The sequence below is a fragment of the Anolis carolinensis genome, chromosome 5 (assembly GCF_035594765.1).
Source record: "Anolis carolinensis isolate JA03-04 chromosome 5, rAnoCar3.1.pri, whole genome shotgun sequence".
NCBI lineage: Eukaryota > Metazoa > Chordata > Lepidosauria > Squamata > Dactyloidae > Anolis > Anolis carolinensis.
In genome coordinates, this window is record NC_085845.1 from 63814387 (window position 1) to 63835523 (window position 21137).

Consider the following 21137-nt stretch of genomic DNA (forward strand, 5'->3'; position numbering starts at 1 on the left):
AGGAGGACGGGCAGCAGTGGCCAGGTGAAAAAGAGGAAGAGGAGGAGGCAAGGAAGGCTGGGAGGACAGCCAAGAGGAGGAAGGCTGCTTCTGCGGGCTCCAGACTTCGGGCAGGCGGGGAGGGACTTTTGGACCAAGCCTTCTATCCTTGTCTTTCTCTCCTTCCTCCTCTTCTTTCAAAACAGTGGCGCAACAGGCTGAGCCTTAAACCTTTCCTCTCCCTCCTCTTTCAAAGAGATGGTGGCAGCGCTGCTTTGGAAGGAGGCAGGAGAAGAAGAGGAAGATGGCTGGCGGGCTCCTAAAATACCTCTCCTGCCTGCCCGTCGCCAGGAGCGTCAGTCCGAAATGAGTGGGGCTTCCTTGCACCCCCTTTTCCCAAGGAGACTCCAAGGAGAGGCTGCTCTCTCTCCTTTCCCCCTCCATCCTCACCAAAAGGGACACAAAGCAGGGAGTCTGCCTCTGCAAACTCTCTGTGTGTATGTGACTTTGCCCAGCTTCCAATCCCAAGGCTATCTTGCACCCATCTCCTCCCAAGGAGACCTCAAAAGGGGAAGGGGTTGGAGGTGCCAGGCTTCTTTCTTTCTTTCTCTCTCTCTCCCCCCCCCCCCCCCATTTCAGGGCAGTTTCCAACGAAAGGTGGCAAACATTCAATGCCAGAATACATCAACAATGAGAAAGAAACAACCACATATCCACAAAAACAATTTAAAACTGGGTTGCTGTGAGTTTTCTACCAATATTGAGGAGTGTGTGTGTGTGTGTGTGTGTGTGTGTGTGTCAGAGATCTCGGCCCCACCTCATTAGCCTTCTTCCTTCCCTCCCTGGATCAGACTGAACCACGCAAACAAAACTTGCAGGTTTTCTCCTTTGATAGGACAATGAATCCCCTTCCCTCCCTGAAAACAATACAAAAGAGGACAAAAGTGGATCTTTGTGTGTAGATTATGTGTTTGGAGGGAGAGATCCCTGTAAAAGAGGTGCAGGGGAGAGAGAAACAGGGATTTTGCAAAAGGAGCCTGAAAAGCAGCTGATACATTGTGTGCTGCTCTTGCTGCTTCTCTCTCTGTGCAAAAGGGAATCAGTGTGAGGACGAGAGAAAGAAGTCAAAGGGGATTTGTTTGTGAGTGCTTCATTCGCCCAGTCTTTGTGGTCCTTTCCCAACCCTTGATCTCTTTGGAAAAAGCAAAAGGAGAGCCCCTGCGTCTCTCCTTTTCCCTCCGAGAGAGGGGAGCAGCTGGAAAACAGAAGAGATCAGGGCAGGCTTGAGGTTGCATGGTGGGATTCCTTGCCTTTAAAGCACAGTGCAAAACCTGCAAGGATGTCCACTCGATTTCACTGCAGTTCAGTCTGAGCCTGGGAAGGCTAGGAAAGTGGGAAGAGTTTCCTATGCAATGCGAATATCCATCCCGTAGAGCAGGGGTCTCTCAGACTCTTCTGGGCGGGGGGGGGGGGGGGGGTGGACTATAGTTTAACAGAGCTATGAATGAATCCCTATACACTCTGCACATATCTTATTTGCAGTGCAACAAAACTCGGAATAAAAATACAATAGGTTGCTGTGAGTTTTCTGGGCTATATGGCCACATTCCAGAAGCATTCTCTGCTGACGCTTCACCCACATCTATGGCAGGCATCCTCAGAGGTTGTGTGGTCTGTTGGAAACTAGGCAAGTGGGGTTTACATATCTGTGGAATGTCCAGTGTGGGAGAAATAACTCTTGTCAGTTGGAGGCAAGTGAGAATGTTGCAATTGTCCACCTTGATTAACATTGAAAAGCCTTGCAGCTTCAAAACCTGGCTGCTTCCTGCCAGGGGGAATCCTTTGTTGGGAGGTGTTAGCTGACCCTTATTGTTTCTTGTATGGAATTTCTGTGTTTTTTGAGTGTTGTTCTTTATTTACTGTCCTGATTTTAGAGCTTTTAAAATACTGGTAGCCAGATTTTGTTCATTTTCATGGTTTCCTCCTTTCTGTTGAAATTGCCCACGTCTTTGTGGATTTCAGTGGCTTCTCTATGTAGCCTAACATGTTTGTTGTTAGAGTGGTCCAGCATTTCTGTGTTCTCAAATAATATGCTGTGTCCAGGTTGGTTCATCAAGAGCTCTGCTATGGCTGACTTCTCTGGCTGAGTTAATCTGCAGTGCCTTGCAGTGCTTACGTTTGGGGGTCCCTATGTAGATTTGTCCACAGCTGCATGGCATATGGTAGACTTCTGCAGAGGTGAGAAGATCCCTCTTGTTCTTTGCTGAAAGTAGCATTTGTTGGATTTTCTTAGTGGATCTGTAAATTGTTTGTAGGTTGTACTTCTTCCTCAATTTCTCTATGCAGTTAGTGGATCCATTCATGTATGGTAAGAACACTTTTCCTCTGTGTGGATCTTTGTCTTTACTCTCATGGCTTGTTCTTGACCTTGTAGCTCTTCTGATGTCTTTGGTGGAGTCTCCATTAACCTGTAGAGCCCAGTTTAAGTGGTTCAATTCACCTTAGAGGGGGTGGGCTTCGCAGATTCTTTTTGCACGGTCTGCCAGGGCTTTAACTGTGCATCTTTTTTTGACTTGGGTGATGGATACCTACATAAAAACTCCAACCATGACCCAAGTAAAAAAAAAGAAGCACAATCAAAGCCCTAGTTTATATTTGCTTCTGGCCACACACAAAAAATCCAAGTTAATCTAGCAACGTAGTTCTCAACCAGTTGGTCCCTAGATGTTTTGGCCTTCAGCTCTCAGAAATCCCAACAGCTGGTAAACTGGCTGGGATTTCTGGGAGTTGTAGGCCAAGACACCTGGGGACCCACAGGTTGAGAACCACTGCTGCATTTCCCACCCTCGGTATATACTCGAGTCAATAAGTTTTCCCAGTTTTTGTGGTAAAATTAGGTGCCTCAGCTTATATTCGGGTTGGCTTATATTCGAGTATATACGGTACTTTTAGAGTCAACTTTGAGGGACATAGCAAGAAATGTGCCGATATCATGTCATGTGTACTTAAGCACTTAATTAGATACGGAGTTAGAAAGGCAGAAAGAGGTTGCTGTACAGGTTCTGGAGGTAAGCCAAATATTATTTCAAAGGCCCTTTCAAAGATTTGATTGTTCTTCTCACTTGATAAGTCATTAGTAGTCTTAAGATACCTAATTAACTGTTAAAATGAAATTACCACCTAGAATTATATCAAGATAAAAAACAATCAAAGATAGTGGGAAGAGCAGTGCAAAATTAATTCAAAATGTTTGCAAAATAGTGACCCCTTGAGAAGTTTTGGTGTTATAGAGATCTTATTGGTAAATAAAAGCTTAATGAAGTTGGCAGGCTCAATACTTCAGAACTATTCACATTTCTAGGTACTTACTATTTAGCAAAATATATGGTACATAAGGAAGAACATACTAGCACACATCATATCTATGCTTATGATGCTTTTAGAGATCCAATGCTACCCTGTTTCCCCTAAAATAAGACATCCCCAGAAAATAAGACCTAGTAGAGGTTTTGCTGAATTGATAAATATAAGGTCTCCCCTAAAAGTAAGACCTAGCAAAGGTTTGGAAGCATGCTTGCCGAACAGAACACTAGAGCAAACAGGATTGGTAAATGTGCATATCATAGAGTGTTGTACATGGAAATAATGGTAGTAACAAGAAATTCTTGATAGGATTCACAGTTTGTCTGGTTATGCTGGTTTGTGATGACAACTACTGTACAGTATATAATAAATGTTCATTTTTTGTTCAACAACAAATGTGAATTCTTCTTCAGGGAAAACGAAGACATCCCCTGAAAATAAGACCTAGCGCATCTTTGGGAGAAAAATTAATATAAGGCACTGTCTTATTTTCGGGGAAACACGGTAAGTGTGTGGTAGAAATGATGTCAAGAGAGTGGAGAAGCAATATTTGAGAATGTCATGAATATATACTTCACTAACAGTCCTCCTTTCAAGATTATTTCCAGATATATGGCCCTCCATACCAGAAGGGTGTAATGATAAGACTGAAAGAATCATATAGTCAGCTTCATTTATTGGGTCGCTGTGAGTTTTCCGGGCTATATGGCCATGTTCCAGAAGCATTCTCTCATTTATGTCATTTAGGCATTCATTATGCATTACAATAAAACTAGGCACCTCTCTATGTGTTATGCTCAGAGGTAAAACAGATAAAAAGAACATTTCAAACAAAAATGTTATAAGCCAAAAGATTTTTGCACATATGACTTTAATGCTTCTCATTTCTCCAAAACAACACATCTCACATGTTAACAGCATCCATTTATTCCATAATAGTCGATGTTTCCAGGATAACACATACTAATCTTAGTGCTTCTTCTAGTTCCCTGTGCACTTCCCCTTTTTCTTTCTTGGAACTATGGGTTTTTTTCAGTATTTTCTTCATCTCACTCTACCCAACCAGAAGGAGGCAGTAGGATCTCCTCCCTCTCTTTGCCATTTAGCAGTCTGATATGACCAGGGTCCTGCAAAGGAAACCATCACTAAAGCTTAATAAAGGCCCTCTTGATAATTCTAGGCATAACTGTAGCTTCACTCTTACTTTTTAAGGAAGTTTGGGGAATATTGCTGCCATGATAAAATGGTACTATAAGTTATGGAAGATTTTAATTAACACAAACACATTGATCAATTTCAAAATCAAAAGAACCATGAGCTTCACACTTCTAGAGTCCACTTAGTTCCATGCTCAAGTTTCAGATGTCTAGGTTTCAACTTCATGGACCTGTAGAAGACAAAGAAACACAAACATTCTTATCATATATAGAGAGAGAAGGGGGTTATCTGCTATTGGTGAATAATTTAATGTTTAGTTGAATTGTTTGTAGGTGTCCTCTCACTAGATCATAACTATTGCTTAAGGAACAAGCAACCAAAGAGAATTTGGCTGCATGCCCAGGCCACACAGAATTGTGACTGAGGACATTGACTTTCCTCGCCTCCATAAAAGAGAGGCCAGTAATAATACATTATAGCACTTTGTACCATGACTGGGAGCACAGCCAGAATGTGTATAACCTTTTGATGCCTCCTCCTTTCCTTAGTTGGCAAGGGATTAGATAGAATGTTAGTCACATCAAATGGTGACCCAGTACCCATGGTGGTTTGCAACTGATGGGTTTTTGGGACTTGTTGCATGACTGCAAAAATCCTACAGCCATGCTGTTGCATGATCAGGCATGTAATGGTTCCCTATCTGTTGTAGTGGGTGTGCACTGGCCAGAAACTTTGATGAGTGGCTAGTGGGGTGGGGGCGCTGTTTAGATATTGGCGCAATCATGGGTAGTAAAATGTAGATTTCCAAATATCTATCCAAATTCTGAAATCCTCCTGCTACTGTTGTACTGTGTTTCTTTCATTAAATGTTAATGTCTGAATAAATTCCAAAGTGTAGGCAAGTCACGTGAAAATGCCCTGCATTTCAAACACATATACTGGATGGCATGAATCATAATGGTCTGGAATAAGACAAGCTCTCAGGTTGTTTTTACTTTGGAATTTAATTTTTCAATTCAAATGTACAATTCATACGAATGAGTCCAAAGCAAATGTTATGTATTCCTCTGCTGCATCTGCAGTAAAACTTTCACTCATAGCTTTATAAAGGAGGGCATGCATGATGAGTGCCAGAATAACACATGGATATAAATTAGAATGAATTTTCTTTTCTTTTTACTTTTTAGGAGGAATACTGATTTGGGCATCAGAGAAGTCAGTGTTCACCTGAATTGCCAACAAAGTATTATTGCAATGCAAGAAGCAAACCATGTTGTTACAGCCGATTCTGAAGAGAAAATTAAAATGCCATGAAATGTAAAGAGTTTGAAGAATAAGTGCTCCAGCATCATTTGACAAGGGAGATTTGTCAAGCTGTCAATTGTACTGATTAACCAAACGACCACACATTATCACTTTTTATCTTTCCTTTGGCATAATTTATTCACTTAAGTAACAGCCTTGTTCATACTGTTTTCTGAGGTAGCAACAATCAAAATACTCCAGCCCTCCTTGTGGTGAAGTTTTTCGATGCTGTTATGTCTTTTTTCTTAAAGAGAAGGCAAGAATCCGGAATATCACCTGGAATAAATATGTACTTTAGCTGACAAAAGTGCGCTCTATTCTATCTATAACGCAATTGAAATACAAGGTATAGAAATGCTAATGAAAACAGGTGGCACTTTCAAACTAGAAAGCAAGCACTACTGAGCTCATTTATATTAGGTAATTACACTTCTCATTACCTCTTCCTGTTGGTGCCAGATTGGTTGTTACTCTGCAGGGAATATGTATACCTGAAAGCTGTATTTTTAAAAAATTACCCAATATCAAATTGTTAATGAAGTCAAAGCCTAATTCGTTGACAAAGTTGGAGTCAGTGTGTTCAAATGGTGTTACACCCCCATTTCAGATTTCTTGTGTACCCACTATCAAGGGATGATAAGAGGCCATTCATCAAGATCTATTTAGGGTTACCAAAAAAAGAGCTATAAAGTATCTTCCTACTTTCTCCTACTCCTGAAACTAACTGTCTAGTTGCTCTCCTCATGTACATGATCATCTTCTAAATTTAATAATGCTTGATTTTGAACCAAATACAATGACCACAGACTTCAGGACAAAATTTTGAGTACTGCTCTGTTGAATAGTAGCTTGATCTAAAAGGATCTAAATTGTCTGAGTTATACAAACACTTACGACTTCATCACACACAAGAAAATCAACATTGCTGCTGCTGCTCAGTCGTTTAGTTGTCTCCGACTTTTCGTGACCTCATGGACCAGTCCACGCCAGAGCTCTCTGTTGGCTGTCGCGGCCCCCAGTTCCTTCAAGGTCAAGCCAGTCACTTCAAGGATACCGTCCATCCATCTTGCCCTTGGTCGGTCTCTCTTCCTTTTTCCTTCCTTTTTCCCCAGCATTGTGATCTTTTCCAAGCTTTCCTGTCTCCTCATGATGTGGCCAAAATACTTCAGCTTTGTCTCTAGTATCTTTCCCTCCAGTGAGCAGCCGGGCATTATTTCCTGGAGGATGGACTGGTTGGATCTTCTTGCAGTCCAAGGCACTCTCAGGATTTTCCTCCAGCACCAAAATTCAAAAGCGTCTATCCTCCTTCTCTCAGCCTTCCTTACGGTCCAGCTCTTGCAACCATAGGTTACTATGGGTAATACCATTGCTTTGACTATGCGGACCTTCGTTGCCAGTGTGCTGTCTCTGCTCTTCACTATTTTATCAAGGTTGGCCATTCCTCTCTTCCCAAGAAGTAAACGTCTTCTGATTTCCTGGCTGCAGTCTGCATCTGCAGTGATCTTTGTGCCTAGAAATATAAAGTCTGTCACTGCCTCCATGTTTTCTCCTTCTATTTGCCAGTTATCAATAGGTGTAGTTGATCTTGGTTTTCTTGATGTTTAACTGCAACCCAGCTTTTGCACTTTCTTCTTTCACTTTGGTGATAAGACTCCTCAGCTCTTCCTCACTTTCACATGGATCAGCACAACCAGCATTGCTACACAATGGCAACCCATTGTGCCCTTCACATGACACAAGCTTCAACTGTGGGGATGAGGTATTTTGCCATTTCTAAAGTGTTCGTTTTTCCAACGATACCTGAGTCGATTGGCAAGTGACTTATTTTTAAATTCCCCACATAGAGACAGGCCAAATGGCCAATTTCCCAGTGTCATGTTAATCACTATTGCCCACTTTTGTTACCCGCTTGTAAATAAAACAATGACGCCGTGTGTGGGAGGAGCCAAAATGCCAATTTCCCCAGATTGCCAATGCAGAGGCTTAGGAAAGGGGTTAATTGATAACCACTTCTGATGATCACCAATGCAAAGGCTCTGGGAAAGATGAGGGTTAATTAAAAACCACTTCCTACCATCTGGGGTGATTTTTTTTTTAAAAAAAAAAAGATAAATACTTGAAATTCTGGAGGGACAATGGGAGAAAGTCTCAGTGCAAACAATCCTAGAGAAAGAGCCACCTTAAGAAATGTGTTTCTATTTCAGTCAAAGGGGTTTGAAGACAGTGCTGCCTTAAAGGATGCCTGTTTTAAAAAGTGTGCTGGTATCCTTGAAATGGGAGGAGTCATTGCCTGCCCATGTGATGGGAATTAAATGGATGGTTGAGTTAGAAACTGGAGATGAACTAAATATGATGGGAGTGTGTAAAATCTTCGTTTTCTTTAAAAACAGAACCCCATGAAACTTCAACCTTTTCCCTCATTTTCTTCAGCTCAATGTAATGAATTAAATAATAATAATAATCCCCCCGTAGATGCCACCTTGTCGTGGTGGTGGGGGGCTTAACTGTTCCAAGGATGCTGAGAGCTGTGCTGGCGGTAGTGTAACTACCGGCAAGTCCAACCAAGCCAGAGAGGTCTCAGCTGAGGAGTGGAACTAAGAACACCTAACCCATTAGCATTATGGAGAAACAAACCAAAATGAAGTCTATACTGGCTCGGTTGTCGCCCAGGATAAAAATTAACAGCTACAGAAGCGACAAAAATATACAATGCCAGAAACCGCACAATTATGAAATGCTACTACAAATCAGAACCTCAAAGACATGGCTACCAAAAAAGGATGCATCAACTATGGAAGCAAGAGTACCCTGACTCACAGAAAACAGAACCCCGACTGGCTGACCAACAAAGATTCATAATCAGAAACAAAGTGTTCAGTGAAGTTGAACTGGAAGAAATTCAAAAAATCTACAAAGCAAATTACCATCAGACCACAGCACAGACAGAACCAGAAGAAAGTGTGGAGCTTTTGCAAGAATTTGAAGAACAGCACTTGAAGCACTTGTTGAACCACCAGGAACCTTGACAGCAAGACACAAGAGCTCAAGGATAAAATCATGGCTCATACTGCAGCAAATGCAATAAGAAAGCGGCTCCCAACTCTAAAAACAATGCCCAAGAGACACCTGGCGCCTCTCATTAAAGGTGTGAATACAGTACTCTTCAATTGAACAAATGAACCAGTATGCCTACAGTGCAGCAGTGATAGTAACAGAAGAGCTTGGGCTCCTACAACCAAGGCAGCCCCAAAGGAAATCAACTGGAAAACCAAAATGGAAGGTCAGGCTAGAGTTGAAAATCAAAAAACTTAGATCAGATGCAAGTAACCTGAAAAATATGAAAGAGAAGAAACTGAAAAATGACAAAATCAAGCAATACCTGATCAGAAAGTACTGGCCGAACACCAGAAAAATTGATGAAGATTTGGAAATCATGAAAGAACAAATTACAGCAAAAGCTAGAAAAATTGAAAGATATGAAGCCAGAATCATTCAGTACAGACAAAATCAGCTGTTTCAGTCAGACCAAAGACGGTTCTACCAGAGTCTGGACCAAACAACAGACACAGTAACCATAAAGCCAGAGAAAACTGCGACAACGAAGTTCTGGAAAGAGCTTTGGGAAAATAATAAGAACTACAACAAAAACGCTGGGTGGATAAAGGAGATTGAAGGAAAATTCTCAAAGAACAAAATGGAACAGATGGAAATAACAAGTGAAATGATCAGCAAACGAGTGCAAAAAGTCAAGAACTGGACATCGCCTGGTAGTGATCAATTTCATGTATTTTAGCTCAAATATCTGATTAGTTTACATGGAAAAATGGCCCAACAATTCAATGAGATGCTGCAGAAAGGAAGTATCAGTGAATGGCTAACAACGGGGAGAACATACCTGATACAAAAGGATCCAGCAAAAGGAGCAGCACCAGGAAACTACAGGCCAATAACATGTCTGCCCACTATGTTTAAACTACTCACTGGCATCATAGCTGACAAAATTCAAGACTACCTTGAAGAAAAAAAAACATTTTGCCAGATGAACAGAAAGGCAACAAACGGGAAAGCAGGGGCACAAAAGACCAGTTATTAATTAACAAAATGATTCTGGAGAACTGTAAAAGCTGAAAAGCTAATCTTCACATGACGTGGATTGACTACAAAAAGGCATTTGAATCACTCCCACACAGCTGGATCATCAAGTGCCTGGATGCTATTGGGATTTGTAAAAATGTTGGCACTTTTATTGAAAACATGATGGAGCACTGGAAAACTGAACTGTTTGTTGGAAATGAAAGCTATGGACTTGTCAACGTCAGAAGAGGAATTTTCCAGGGAGACTCATTGTCCCCTCTGCTTTTCATTATTGCCATGATCCCTCTGTCAACAATCCTACAAAAAACAAATCTTGACTATCAAACATCTAAGAAATCTCACAAAATTTCGCATCTGATGTACATGGATGACCTGAAGCTGTATGGGAAAACTGAAACTGAAATCCAGTCTCTGACTAACACTGTCCGAAATTTTAGCACTGATATCAACATGGAGTTTGGTTTGGACAAATGTTCAATAGTTGCATTGAAGAAGGGGAAAATCATTGAAAGTTAGGGCATAAATATGCCTAATGGCCAAACGATAAAGTGTCACCAGCCAGAGGCCTATAAATATCTGGGCATATTACAGCTGGACAACATCAAGCATGAACATGTGAAAACTCTGGTCACCAAAGAATACACAAAGGGTCAGAAAAATCCTCAAAAGCAAGCTCAATGGAGGCAACACCATCAAAGCCATAAACACCTGGGCCATACCTGTCATATACTGCTGGCATCATAAAATGGACACAGGTGGAACTGGACAATTTGGACAGAAAAACAAGAAAACTCATGACCATTCATCATTCACTGCACCCTCGCAATGATGTTGACCGGCTATATCTGCCTAGAAAATCAGGGGCAGAGGACTCTTACAAGTAAACCAAGCAGTCAAAGAAGAAGAACATGCCCTGGCAGAATATGTAAAGCAAAGTGAAGAACCTGCTTTGATTGAAGTCAAAAATCAGAAACACCTCAAAGCACAGCAGACAAAAAAACCAGTACAAGAAAACCACACTACAAACTAGAGCTGACAGCTGGCACAACAAAACATTGCATGGAACATTCCTTGACAAAATTGAAGGAAAAGCTGGCTATGGCTCACAAATGGGACACTGAAGAAGAAGACAAAAGGCCTGATCCTTGCAGCCCAGGAACAAGCATTGAACAAATGCAATTAAGGCCAAGATCGAAAAATCAGCTGGTGACCCAAAATGCAGACTGTGCAAGGAAGCTGACGAAACCATTGATCATCTCCACAGCTGCTGTAAGAAAATTGCACAAACAGACTACAAACAGAGGCACAACTATGTGGCCCAAATGATTCATTGGAACTTATGCCTCAAATACCACCTCCCTATAGAAAAGAACTGGTGGGATCACAAACCTTCAAAGGTCGTGGAAAATGAACACGCAAAGATATTGTGGGACTTTCGAATCCAGACTGACAAAGTTCTGGAACACAACACACCAGACATCACAGTTGTGGAAAGGAAAAAGGTTTGGATCATTGATGTTGCCATCCCAGGTGACAGTCGCATTGACGAAAAACAACAGGAAAAAGATCGAACTTCAAAGACTCTGGCATAAACCAGTACAGGTGGTCCTAGTGATGAAGGGCATACTGGGTGCTGTGCCAAGAGATCTCAGCCGGCATTTGGAACAATAGACATTGAGAAAATTACGATCTACCAACTGCAAAAGGCTACCCTACTGGGATCTGCGCGCATCATCCGAAAATACATCACACAGTCCTAGACACTTGGGGAGTGTTCAACTTGTGATTTTGTGATACAAAATCCAGCATGTCTATCTTGTTTGCTGTGTCATACTATGTCGTTGTGTCAATAATAATAATAATAATAATAAGTCTTTATTTATAACCTGCCTCCATCTCCTCGAGGGGACTCGGAGTGGTTCACATGGGGACCGAACCCAAGAATCAACAGATAAAAACAGAACACAGTAACAGCATATATAATTAAAACAATGAAATAAACATTCTTAAAATACATCAGCGGGTGTCAGGACAAAGGTGGAACTATTACAAATTGCAAGGGAAGGCAAGCATGTGCAAAAATGCAAGATCATAAAATTAGGAATAGAATTAAAGTGCTAGATTAGGACAGTAAATAATTAAGGCTAGGTGGTGATAAAAACTGACCTATTGTTTGAAGACATGTTGGAACATCCAAGTTCTTATTTACTGCTTATTTTGAAGCCTCTCTGTGGACATGCAGAACAAATGTATCAATGGTTACCTGCCATCAATCCCATATTCTTTGATTTGTTGAGAGCCAGCGCCACCCCACTCATACTGGTATACCCTGAATAATGTGATCCATTACAAAATGGCCTTACATACCTAATTCTGGGAATTTGCCTAGTGGGTTCATGGCTGGTATCTTCTTCCCTTTCCTTGGCCAGCTACTCACAACAATCAAAAATCATGCTCCCCATGCTACTCTCTCAGGCTGGACCTACATTGCCTTATAATCCATTTTCAGAATGCAGATTAATTGTTTTGAACTAGATTATATGAGTCTACACTGCTATAAATACAGTTCAATGAAGTTAACCTTAGTATATGGCAGTGTAGATGGGGCCTCAGTCATAAGTAAGCTGTTGGTAGGTTTTCCAGTAGGGGTACTCCTGACTTCTGTTGTGAAACTGCTACTGATATAGGATATAAACCAAGAAGAAATTCTGCCCTGCATTCAGCATGCCCCAATTCTTAATGCTGGCCATCGTATGGATAACATTCAGTTGATGAATCTGCTTTTTAAATATTCTGTCCTCCAAAGCAGTGAAAGGTACGTGCAGTGAGAGGTGGTAAACATGCCTGATTTCACAGAATAATTGAATGAGCTATGAGCCTTTTTAACTACTTATCCTTAGGTTGAAGTGTTGTGCTTTACAGTAAAATACACACCATCAGGGCACTGGATGTTCATCCTTCCTTCACCTCCAGAAAATAAACAAGGTCATAGCCAAGCTGGGTGCAGAGAAAAGAATCTCCAATAGCTAAGGAATCAATGTATGGAATAGTTAAATAGAAAATTGTATTTTAGATTATGTAATGTGGCACCTTCCATTTTAAGAAGGGAAACTTATTTTTGGAGTAGGGATTTAACTGCCTTCAATTTTTTTTAAAAAAATTAGCTGCAGGGTGAAGTCAGTCCTTTACCTGCTTGGTGTTCAATATTGGGATAAATTGTTGGGACTTTATGATGGTTCTGAAAAGTTATAGTTGTTGGCAGCCTTTTTTATAACAAAAGAAAACATTGCTCTCAAATTACTATTTCCTGAAGATTTGATGCAGTGTGGCAACATATAGCACAAGTATACTTAAGAGAGGGACTGTACACTTCCATCTATGTACCTATACATGGATCAACAAGATGGATGTTTTCTTTGTGCTGAGATTACTGGTATATATTTATCAAGAAATGCCCTAATTAGTTTTGGAAGTGTTCAAATGCTTGTGGACTCTTTTGGTGCCCTACCTTTGGAAGAATTGCCCACATTTATACCAGCATCCAATCTATGGTCTGATAAAATAAGAATGAGCTATAAATGTTTTTATTCAATTTGCAATAAAATAAAAATAATTTCCATAGCTAGATATATTTTGTTTGAACAAATATCACATCTTAAACAAGATTCTACTAGTTTGATTAAAGTTGGTTTGCTATGGGAATAGTTTGTGCCATGGGTTTCAAAATGCCCTCCAGAAACCATTATGGTAGCAGAGAGCATGTGCTGCTATTTGTCACAGACCAAAAGGCTGCCTTAATTCCATGAAATGAAACATAATTCTCCTGTTTATTTTTCTGTCACTAGAAGAAAAAGGTTTTTATTTTTCTTCCTTTGTTGCTTTATACTGTGAATATAACAAATTATTCCTCAATGATCCCGTTCTTATTCCCAAACTCTTCTTGACTAAACTCCCTGTCATTGCCTTTAACAATTCCTTATTTCTCCAAAAACAGTGGCCTAAGGCTGGAGATTGACAAAGACACCCAAGGTACTTGCATTGCTTCGCTTGCAGAAGCTGACAGTGACTGTGATGCCATCCCTCAGCAGCTTTTGTTGGAAGCAACACATTGCACACACTTTCTCAGTACACATTCAGTGACACATACACACCTTATAAGTTTACTGTTAATCTATTCAGAATACTTTCTCTCTGATTATAAAAATTGTCAAAAATATCACCAACTGACTGCCAGCTCACAACTAGCTTTGCATGTCTCTGCTTCCCAGTTTGCATGACTGTGACATTAGCTTGCAAAGCACTAGGAAATGTCCTATTGCGCATAGGAAGCTGTATGGGAATGCTTTCAAAAAAAGTAGCTGTGTTAGTTTCTTGCAGCTTAACACAGAAAGGGAGAGGAGGAGAATAAAAGAAAGTGGCAGTACCATTAAGACTGTTTTTTATTTGAACATGAATGTTTGTGAATGTAAGCCCAGTTCTTCTGATGCAGCATGGTGGTCTCAGGTATAAGGCACATTTTATAGAGCTTTGGAAGTTGGATAGAATGTAGTTAAAGTCATGAAGATGCAAACTATGCCCTAATTTTCTGTACATTCTCAAATGCTGGGAGAGCTGTTAAGCTCTTTCAGATCTTTATAAGGGTCAAATACTATTATTATTATTATTTTTAAAAAAAACAAAAACTGGAAAGCCTAACAAAAGTCCGTTTCCCTGAGTTCCAAACTCTCTGAAACATTCCTTTTGTTATATGTGAAGTTATACAGATTCTCATCTGGACACAGGCAGTCCCTGAGTTACAAACATCCAATTTACAAATGACTCATAGCAAATTGCTGGGGTTGGACAACAGAATGGGAGATAAATCTACACCTAGGAAGGGAAATTCACTCCTAGAACAGCTATCATAAGGAAAAAGTATCTCTACTGAAGCTTTATCACCAGTCCTTGTTTCCACAACAAGTCACATTTTTGAAAATCCAATTATCACAGGGACAGAAAGTGGGGTGAAATTTTCTGAACAGGGACACAGACATCAAAACAAACACTACAGGGGTGTTAACCCTTTCCTGTGCTAGCCAAAAGCTTACATATTTTTGGCTGGAGTTACACTTCAAGAAAATATAGCTGTTCTGACTTCCATACAAATTTACCTAAGAACAAACCAACAGAATAACAATAATAATAACAATAATACATCTTTATTTATATCCCGCTTTTCTCCCACGAAGGGATCCAAAGCGGCTTTCAACATGTTAAAATACAGTAAAATAAAATACAATGCAAGATCAGCATCAACCAAATACACAAATATAAAACATAAGAAGCTATCAATAAAACATAAACATAAATAAGCATTTAAAACCAGTATACATTTTTGTGGTGTCTTGTTGTTTGTAACTTGGAGACTGCCTGTATATGTATTAGGCCCTGAAGCCATTTTCTTTATTCATATTGCTACTAAAGGTTCATAATTGTGACTATAATTACATTCGGATGTTTCTTAGGCCCCATCTACACTGCCACATAAAATCCAGATTATGTGTTTTGAACTGGATTTATAATTCAGTTCAAAGCAGATAATCTGGATTATCTGATTTGATCATCTGAATTATATGGCATTGTAGAAAGGGCTTTATTGTTACTCCCACTGGTTCGAAACAGTGAGACACTAAGGAGCTTGACACATGAACCTCTGAAGCTGAGATTTATAAAATGCTATGAGCTGTGTATCAGTGACTTCTGAAAGCAAAGAAGGACAAACACATGGTCACAAATATATGCTACAGAGAAGCAGCCCAATACCCATTTTATTAAGGTAACCAGAATTGCATTCTTAATAAACCCAATGGAACAGAGTGGTACTTACTTCTGACTTCATAAGATTAACTTCCAAAACACATTTGCCTAAATCCATTTGTCAGTCCCAAATAGCGACCACTAAATCAATTTAGTGATCTATTTAATAAGTCTATTCTAGTTGGGATTAGAAATTGGTTTTAGGCCATTGAGCTTTAATAAAAGATCTTCAGCCAACTGAAATGCAACCTTTAGCTTTTAATTAGAAATGTAAGCAACCTTGCAAATAAGTTTTACCAGTTAAAATATTAGAATAACAAGGGAACTCCATTTTATAAAGGAAACTAGTATCTGCATCTAGTTAATTTTCTTCACTCTCTTAATTCTCACATGCCAAGCAGTCACAACCAACAGTAAAACTGGAAAGCCTGATCATCCCGCATTCACTTTCCAGAGCAGATAATCCATCAATTTCCTTGCTGCTTTGACAGATAGGAGCACGTGAGTATTCTCTTTCAGTTTATTTTAATAAGAATTTAGCAAGTTATGCAAATCTATATATTTAGAACAGAAAATACTTAAATATTTAACAATTTTGAATGTGAGATAAATTACAAGTAGATTAGACCATTTAGACCTTATGCTTTGCGCACTGAATTCCTGCAGTTCTGGTCTTAAGTTCCTCAGTTTTTAATTATTTTCTGAGAAGGCCCCATATTTTATCTCTTAAATGGATGACTTACATAGCATGTCCTTTGTCTTTCTGGAAGAGCTGTATGTATTGGATGGTGCAAATAGGGAAAAAATTATTTCAGTTCATTTTTGAAGAATTTACTAAAATTCACACAATGCTTCTTTTTGGGACTGATAGAATGTAAAGTTTTAAAATGTGGGAGGGAACAAAACTGGAAGGGTTGTTCATTCTTTCCATACTTGATGTCATCAATCCTCCTTAGAAAAGGAAGTCACAAAGATTTTCTCCAACATACACATATGGCCTCTCCCCATGGCCTCATTGTATTGCCTTCTATGACTAACAAGGCAGCTTACATAATAAGAACAAAAGAAAAGAAAACTAAAAATAACTGCCACAATTTTAAATGTACTGTTGATCAGTCTTTCACAGGGCCGGCCCCACCATAGAGGCCACGTGAGGCGCCCGCCTCGGGCGCAGGTCCCCAGGGGGCGCCATCAGGCTTCCCCCGCCCCAGCGGGGACCATGGGCTCGCTCGCCGATGAACAGGAAGGCCTGTTCGGCGATGAGCAAGCTCCACATGGCTGCTGCCGGCTGGGCAAGGCCAGCCAGGCCAGGGTGCACTGGGTGGGAGGCGGGGCACCGTCAGGGATGTGCCACGCCTCCCGCCCAGCATGCCCTGGCCCTGCCTCTCATGCAGCGTGGGAGGCGGGGTCAGGGCGAGTGGCGCGGGAGGCGGGGCCAGGGTTGGCCCCGCCTCCTGCGCTACTCACCCTCACCCGTCTGGCCTTTTCCAGCTGGCCAGACTGCAGCGGAGGTCCCTCCAGGCCGTGATCGTGGCTGCGTGAGAGGCGGGGTCAGGGCAAGCAGCGCGGGAGGTGGGGCCAGGGTGCGGGAGGCGGGGCCCGGCACCGCCGCGGGAGGCGTGGCCATGTGCCTCCTGCGGCACATGGCCACACCTCCCGCGGGGCCGGCCGGGGGGGGCGCTTTTCCCCACCCCTGCTTAATATTTTAAATTATCTCCGGCCGGCCCTGGTCTTTCATCGAAGGTAGCTCTGAAGCCTGAACTGCCCTTTCCCTTAGAAAAACCCTTCTCTTTAGATCAGTGGTTCTCAACTTGTCAGTCCCCAAGTGTTTTGGCCTACAACTCCCAGGAATCCCAGCCAGTTTACCATCTGTTAGGATTTCTGGGAGTTGAAGGCCAAAACATCTGGGGACCCACAGGTTGAGAACCACTGCTTTAGATGGTAGTAGATTGTTGTGACAGAAGACACATATGAGTGGAATAGGGATACAGAACAGAAATAATGGAGAATTAATACTGACAATGAAAATAGGCATACTGAAAATCAAGGAAGGGAGAATGAGAAATAAACAAATAAGGGTGATCTGGAAAGAAGAAATGGTAGAAAACAGAATAAGGATCTAAAAAGCAGGGATATCTATGTTGGGTGAAGGCTTACATATACATCTTGGAACATTTATTTTTTTTGTAAAATACCAGATTAAAAAGACATGAAGTGGCTTACTTGAAGGGAAATGAAAAATGTCATTCTTGCACTGATGAAAAAGCACTCATTACATCCAAATCAGCTGCCTTCTCTTAGCTATCACTACATATACATCTGCACTCCTTTTAGAATTATCTACATAAGCTATTTTTTGCGCAATTAAAGCATTGGAGGTTACAGACCTCTTCAAGTGTAATCAGCCTCTTGAAGGGATTTTAAACAGCATGCATTGTATAAACTAAAAACGTTCCTTTTCATGTGGCAGACAGTGATGATCTGAAAAAGTTTAAAGGTTATTCATAAATAAAACTTTTCTGTCCAGTCAGCAAAAACAGTTTTTCCTATAGTAACAGCTTATCTTCCTGCATATAATTCATTATTTTGTTGCTAATGTATGTGCATGCAAGTGTGCAAACATGGAGGTCCAGGGTCTTTTTTTCAAAACTAAATAAAAAACTGAAGTAGTCCCTGCCATATTATTTGGGATTTCTATGTATGGTTGTGAAAACTGGACAATAACTTAACAATTTTGAGTGTAATGGCCCATTCATATATGAAGTCTTCAAGTTACTTGTGCAACCCGATGAATTTACTAGGGGTTACTTACAGGGAGCATACAATGCCCCTATTAAAGCAGCTCCACTGGCTACTGTTAAGCTGCCAGTCCCAATTCAAGGTGCAGGTGATGACCTATAAAGCCCTATACGGCTCAGGCCCTGCCTATCTTTGTGACCGGCACGGGCTCTAAGATTTGCCAGGGAGGCCCTCATCTCGCTTCCACCACTGTCACAAGCACAGTTGGTGGGGACGAGGGAGAGGGCCTTCTCGGTGGTGCCCCTCCAACTCTAGAATACCCACTCCAGAGAGATCAGGCAAGCTGCTACACTGTTTTCTTTCTGCAAGGACCTGAAAACCTGGTGGTTCCTGAAGGTTTCCACGCAAGATTAATCCCTACCCCCCCCCCCCCCCCGGCTATTAACTAGGACCCAGCTTTGCACCATATCCACTACTTGGCCCTATGATATTCTGATGCCCTAGTCCCTGCCTAGCCCATCATAGTTGGCCATGTCCACTTTGAAGCTCTGATCACTGATATATTGAACCCGTTGATGTAACATATTGAAACTGGATTTTAACTTTTGTGGATTTGTTTGAATTATATGTTCTTGTTTTATTATGTTTATTATTTTTATTATGTTCACTTTGTTGTATGGTCAACTGAATGTTTTGCTTTATGTTGAAAACCTCCCTGAGTCCTCCTGAGGAGATATGGTGGTATATAAATTTAAAAAAATTATTCATTATTAGGCAAGGAGTACTCAGGGGAGGTTTTGCCAATCTCATCCTCTAAAATATAGTCTACAGCATCTAGTATTCATGGGCAAAGGATCCAGGCTGGTGTGTAGGTAACCTCCATTATTATATTACCCAGATTTGTATAATTTGACAGTGACAGCACTAATGAAACATAAAGGCTGGAGAGAGTCAAAATGATGGATGTCATGAAATGTTATGAATGCAGGATCCATTTATCAATTATCATTGTAAGCAAAACTGCAAGACATAAAATCCACCTGACTCCAAGAAATCCAAATGGAAAGTTACTCTAAGTTTATCAAGGATACACAAAATCACTCAAGGCCTCATCTACACTGCCATATAAAATCCAGATTATCTGCTTTGAACTGGATTATATGGCAGTGTAGTCTCATATAATCCAGTTCAAAACAGATAATCTGGATTTTCTGCCTTGATCACTTCAATTTACGTTCTTGGCAAAAGCACTCACTAGAGCTGACCCTGCTTAGCTTCCAAGATCAGATGGGATCTGGTGTCCTTACAATATTTAGGTTCCATCTATATAGAGGGGGCACACACACAGAGCAGAAGGAAAAATATAAATAAATTAGGAAGTTTGACTGGCACTTGGAAAACCGAAATTCACTGATCATTGACATTCACTTTTTTCAAAATCTGACCTACCTCATAAGGTTGTTTATGCGGTGAATTGGGGAACAGGATTGTCATGAGAAGCTTGCAGGAAGAAAGCAAGGATATACATGTAGCTAATAAAGGTCTTTGTTCCTGTAATGCTGTTCACCTACCTTGGTTGCGGCCTTGCTTACCTTTCACAAAAAGAAAGAAACATAGGTGAACATCAGCTGTGCTGTTATTAATAACGTGCATACACTTCACTGTAAAGTACAGCTTCAACCTGAGGCAATGTCATACAATAAAGCTCATAGCAATCCTATTATTCTGTGAAATCAGACAAGCTTATGTCTTACTGCTTGCACCACTGACAGGCAGAGTTTTTTTAAGCCGATTTTCCATTTGCACAAATTCCCCATCAGACATCTTGTACCAAGAGAAAAAGAAAATACTATTCTTTCCCATACTCTACCCTGCCACAGCTTTTAAAATGATTTTTCACTTTTTCCCTTCATTAGTTACAATGAGTTTTGAAGTTTGTAAGGAAATAGACAGCTCAATACCGGATTGGCACAGAACATTCGGCAATCAGCAATAAGTTGAAAGAATAAGAATTAATGTGTATTCAGTGCTCAGAAGGATTGTTAAAAAAAGCTACAGGATCAAGTGCAGTTACTATAATGAAATCCAAATTCCATGAACATGACCTCACAAATATCACTTCACTGCTTCCATAATTTGAGTAAGCTTACTATAGAACAAAAATGCCAAAATGTGTAAGAAAAGGATGCAATTGCTTAGGCTCCTTCTACACTGTCATATAAAATCCAGACTGCTTTGAACTGGATTGTTTTAGGCACCCTGTGCCATATGTAAGCTGGCCTGAGTCCCTTCAGGGAGATAGAGGTGGGGTACAAAAATAAAGTTGTTATTGTTGTTGTTGTTGATTATTTTTTTTATTATGACACAGCAAACAAGATAGATATGCTGGATTTCATATCACAAAATCACAAGTCGAACACTTCCCAAGTGTCTAGGACTGTGTGATGTATTTTCGGATGATGCGCGCAGATCCCAGTAGGGTGGCTTTTTGCAGCTGGCAGATCGTAATTTTGTCAATGTCTATTGTTTCCAAATGCCGGCTGAGATCTTTTGGCACGGCACCCAGTGTGCCCATCACCACCGGGACCACCTGCACTGGTTTCTGCCAGAGTCTTTGAAGTTCAATCTTGAGGTCCTGATAGCGGCTGAGTTTTTCCTGTTGTTTTTCGTCAATGCGACTGTCACCTTGGATGGCAACATCA

General features: G+C 40.8%; 1 long non-coding RNA gene across 1 annotated transcript in view; it reads right to left on the bottom strand.

The window, feature by feature from the left end:
* Positions 1-4228: 4228 nt before the first annotated feature.
* The window catches only part of LOC134299553 (uncharacterized), a 58672-nt gene continuing 41763 nt past the window's right edge, over positions 4229-21137 (bottom strand). Inside the window, exon 3 of the long non-coding RNA XR_010006773.1 lies at positions 4229-4729. This is a non-coding gene — a long non-coding RNA (uncharacterized LOC134299553). The remainder of the gene's footprint in view (positions 4730-21137) is intronic.